The sequence below is a fragment of the Haliaeetus leucocephalus genome, unplaced genomic scaffold (assembly GCF_000737465.1).
Source record: "Haliaeetus leucocephalus isolate CR32 unplaced genomic scaffold, Haliaeetus_leucocephalus-4.0 Scaffold306, whole genome shotgun sequence".
Lineage (NCBI taxonomy): Eukaryota > Metazoa > Chordata > Aves > Accipitriformes > Accipitridae > Haliaeetus > Haliaeetus leucocephalus.
Window position 1 is genome coordinate 9,182,635 of NW_010972742.1, and position 4,478 is coordinate 9,187,112.

The following is a 4,478-nucleotide window of genomic DNA, read 5'->3' on the forward strand; positions in this document are numbered from 1 at the left end:
AGCATCTTTTTGGGGGGAGAGGCCCTGCCCGGGACAGCGGAGATGGCAGTGGGGAAGGATCCCTATGGTGTCTCAGGCTTATTTTCCAGCAAAATATCCCCCCCCCCCGCCCCACGCAGGGGATGCAGACACCCCGTGGCCACCCCCAGGCGCTGGGCACGGCCAGGGCTGTAAATCTCGGGGCAAAGGCTGGGCGCTCGCGGGGCACCTGGCACGGCAGCTCCTCACACCCGGGTGCTACTGCAGGAGGGTGCCTTCTCCTCCAAGCTGGGGTGCGGGGTGCGTACAGGGGGTGCCAGCCTCTGCGTTTGGCCCCAAGCTGGCTCCCGGGGTCATGCTGAAGGGATTTGAGTGTTTCTGTGCTTCTCCCTTCCAAACCTGGGCAGGGTGTGATGGGATGAAGAGGGAAAAATGGGAAAGGAGGTGGGAAACAGTGCGATGCTTGCACAGAGCCTGAGCTAATGGCAGAGTGCTCCAGAAACAGGCTGTGCCTGCAGGTATAGAGAGGGATATATATACCTATTTATATGTACAGCTGTATAAATATTCACCCCGTCACTCAGAGGCGATGCAGGACAGGGGGTGCCTGGGGACACAGGACAGCAAAGGAGAGTCTGGAGGGACGGTGGGGTGATGAGGGCCCATGCTCTGGCCCAGCCGTGTGGGTTCCCAGCATCCCTGGGTCAGGCAGATATGCGGCTTGATTCTTTGCTTTAAAACGTGTTCTCTTCAATGCTTCCTTAAAAATAAGCTGGAGTCGAGTTTGTCAGAGCCACTGGACTCTCTGCCAACCACAGGCTATAAATACCAGCAGGCTATTTAAGAGTGAGGTGTTTATATTCCTTTCCCATCTTGCTGTCAATCTTCCCGGTGAGGCCAAGCATCGCTTGTCTGTAGGCAAAAATACGGCACGTGTACAGAGCTGCAGGTGAGCCGGCACCCATCTGCTGTGGGTCCCCGCGGTGCCCCCCCTCTCTGCCCTCAGGGATACTCGGCTCCCTGGCAGCTGTGTGGTTCTCCTGCATCCATCACATCTGGTGGAAAAAAATGAAGAAAGAGTGAAGCTTGCTTCATTTGAAGAATCAGCAACCAAACCTTGACCATCCCCATCCGCAGGCTGCATGGGCAAAGGCGGGGGGATGCCAGGCTGGGGATGGAGGCCTTGGAGGTGAGTGCTGGGAGAGCAGGGACAGAAGAGCCCTGCCGATGGTGGGGTGGAGAGAGGGCTGCCTCCGGGAAGGATGCTTTGGCATTGCCTTCCTGACAGCAGGGGCTTGGCCCCATCAAATATGGGGAGCCCAAGTCCTGACATCAAGAAGCCTGCTTGGCTTCGGGGCTAGAGGCTGGTTCCCACTCAAAGGCATTTGCTGGGGTGCAAAACACCTTGGGATGGTGGGTCCTCCAAGCAGGGACTGTGGGCTGTTGGCCACACACCTTAGACCCTTGGAGACCACCAGAAGCCTTTCCATCCTCTGCAAGGGGCTCCAGGTGGGGAGTCGGAGCCACGAAGCCCAGACCCCCCCAGCACAGCCGAGCTGCAGCAAGTGTGGTCCTGACGCACGTGAGACACCACGCACAGGTAAGGGAAGGGGAGCAGCATTTCCTCACCTCCCTTTCCATCGTAGGGCTGAGAAGGAACATCAGGGTGGATGGGGAGAGGTGGTGGCTGCTCCCCTCGCTCCCTTCTGTGCTGCTTTGGTCCGAGTGATGAGAACTGGGATGGCCAGGTCAGGGGGCTGGGACCTCTGCAGCAAGCGGCGACTGTTGGCATGTGATTTAACCCTGCCTAAATAACGGACGGAGCTGGGAGGCAAGACGAGGGACTGGTCTCAGGGTCAGGAAATCAGAGGGAGCTGGCTGAAGCTGGTTTTCCTGAATGACAAGTTTGAGGATGTCTGTGGCACGGAGGGGGAGTTGATGTGGGAGACGCTTTCCTGAGCAGCCCTGCGGCCACATCCTGATCCCTCCTTGCTGGTCCTCTGGGCTTTTTCAAACCCAAAAGTTCAGTTGAAAGCTATCGAGATGCTGGAAATGTGTTCAACTGGGAGAAATGGAGATGTCTCGCAACCCGCTGAGTCCTGGGGCTAGGGCTTAGGGGAAACACCAGCAGCTCCTGCTGACCTGCCAACTGGCCCTGGGGACCAGGCACTCTCTGGGCACATTTGGGACCCCAGGGGCACCCACAGGGCAGCTGTGCGAGAGCATGAGCATATCTCTGGGCCCTCTCTGATGCCCCTGGGGCCACTGGCTCGCAGGCAGGGTGAGTCTCTGCAAAACTGCCTGAGCCCTGGGGATATCCTCTCCTCCACAGCCCCAGGGAGGGGGAAACCCCCCAGGCTTTGTCCCGCTGGGGGATGCATCCATCGTCAGGGGGTATGAAACAGGGAGGCGGCTTCCCCCCCACCCTCGGTGCAGGCAGAGGCAAACTGGTGACGATGAAGCCAAATGACTCGCCCCAGGCTGGGAATGTGTCCCAAGGGAAGGTGGCTGTAGAGACAGGGAAGGCACAGCATGACCCCTTGCTTTCGTCCCCATGAGCTGCCTGGGGCCAAGCTGCTTGGGGTTAATAGTGTCCAAATGCCTGTTGTTTTTGCTGGAGGCAGCAAGGGGTGATGGCTGAGCAGAGACACTTGCTCTGGGCGCAAGCAGGGCCCAGGCTTTGTGCTTTGGGTTTTCCCGCTGTTTCCAGCTGTCTGTCATTGCTCAAACATGGTTTTTTTCCTTTCCCCAGAGCAGTGGTTGCCGTGACCCAGCACCCAGGCCTTGCATGATGTGGTGCCCCATCCCTGCCCAGGGTTTGGAAGTGGCGCAGAACCCACAGGTCAGAAAACCACTCTTCACAGTATCCTACAGCAAGGGGCAGAGCCAGGGCCTCATCCTGGCCTGATCCACATGGGGAATAGCCACTGGAGCTGAATGGGCTGAGACCATCATTCCCATGTTTCTTGGTGTCCAGCGCCCGTCAGTGTGGGCTCCTTGGGAAAGCCAGGCAGCTGGCAGAGCCCCCAGCCCCTCCTGGGTCCCTGCAGCAGCCTGCAAACAGCTGGAGGGCCTGGGGAGGCACTGCCCGTGCCCATGCTGTGCCCCATGCTCGTGCCTGTGCCCATGCACCATTCCCATCCCCATGCCCCATGGCTGTATCCTGTGCCCCCGCCTTGTACCCACAAACATGCCCTATGCCCATGCTGGTGCCCGTTCCCATGTTCCATGCCATGCTGGCGCCCATGCCCATACCCTGTGCTCATCCCAGTGGCCATGCTGGTGCCAGTACCCTATGCCCATGCTAGTACTGGTGACCACGCCCATGCCTATGCCCATGCCAGTGCCACTGTCCCCACACCCCCTGCCCACCTTGGTGCCGCTGCCTGAGGCAGATTGTCTGCTTATGCCATGCCGGTGATCACGCCTGTGCTGGTGCCCGTTCCCACATCCCATGCCTGGCCGTGCCGTGCCATGCGGTGCCGGTGCCGGGGCAGCCAGGCTGTCGCACCCTCCGCAGGCTGCACCCGGCCGGCCCAGGCTCCCCGCCGAGGCCTGGCTGGCGGCGACCAGTTATCCCAGTCCCGACCAGCAGAGGGGAATGGTGATCCACATGAGCCACCCTCCTCCACCCGTGCCCTCTGCAAGCCCCGGGGGGCCGCGCTCCCCCGGCCCTGCCGGTCCCCTCCCTGCAGCGGGACGCTCGCCGGCGGGCTGGGTGCTCACCCACGGGGGTGTGTGGGTGGGGGTGACCCTCCCGGGTACACCCCGACCCCTGCGCTGCCTGCCACAGCCCCGTGGGACTGGCTTGTGGGTTTTTGCAGGGTCCCGGGTGGCTGCCCAGCCTTGGAGCTGGTCCCCTCCATCCCTCCGCGCAGAGGCTCTGTGCCCAGGCTGGAGCTGGAGGTTATTGATCCTGCCCCGGCTCCAGCCCTGATTCAGCAAAAGCCGGGGTGGCGGCAGGCCTGATTCAGCACTGCTTAATCACCTTGTTATCTCGGAGTGTTGCTCCGGCACACCATATCCCGCTGCAGTCAGTGGGACGGGGGGTGCAACTACCCACGGGGCTCGTCCTCGGAGCCACGGGCAGGGCACTGCTGCTCCGTGGGGCCGGGCGGAGCTGCCCTCGGCTTTGTCAGCAGAAGGAAGTTTTACTGCTGCAATTATACAGCTGTTCATTGCGCCAAGACGAGTTCCCATGAAGGTGAGCAGCCCCCAGCGCACGAGCAGGAGAACGTGTTCACACCCTCGTTTGCTGGGGCTTTTCCCTCCTGCCCAACTTTGGCTTGCTCAGACCCCACACCGCAGCAGAGTCCCTTAGCAAGGACGTGTCTTATTCACCTCTGAGGCCTTAGAGGTGACCCTGGGTGTGTTTGCATGTGGCCGTCCCCCCATGGATGGGGACCTGAGGCCAGCTGTGCTGGCTGCCAGGGCCACCAGAGAAATGCATGCAGCTCTATTTGTAAGGGCCACCCTGAACACGCCGCCCCCCCCCGCCC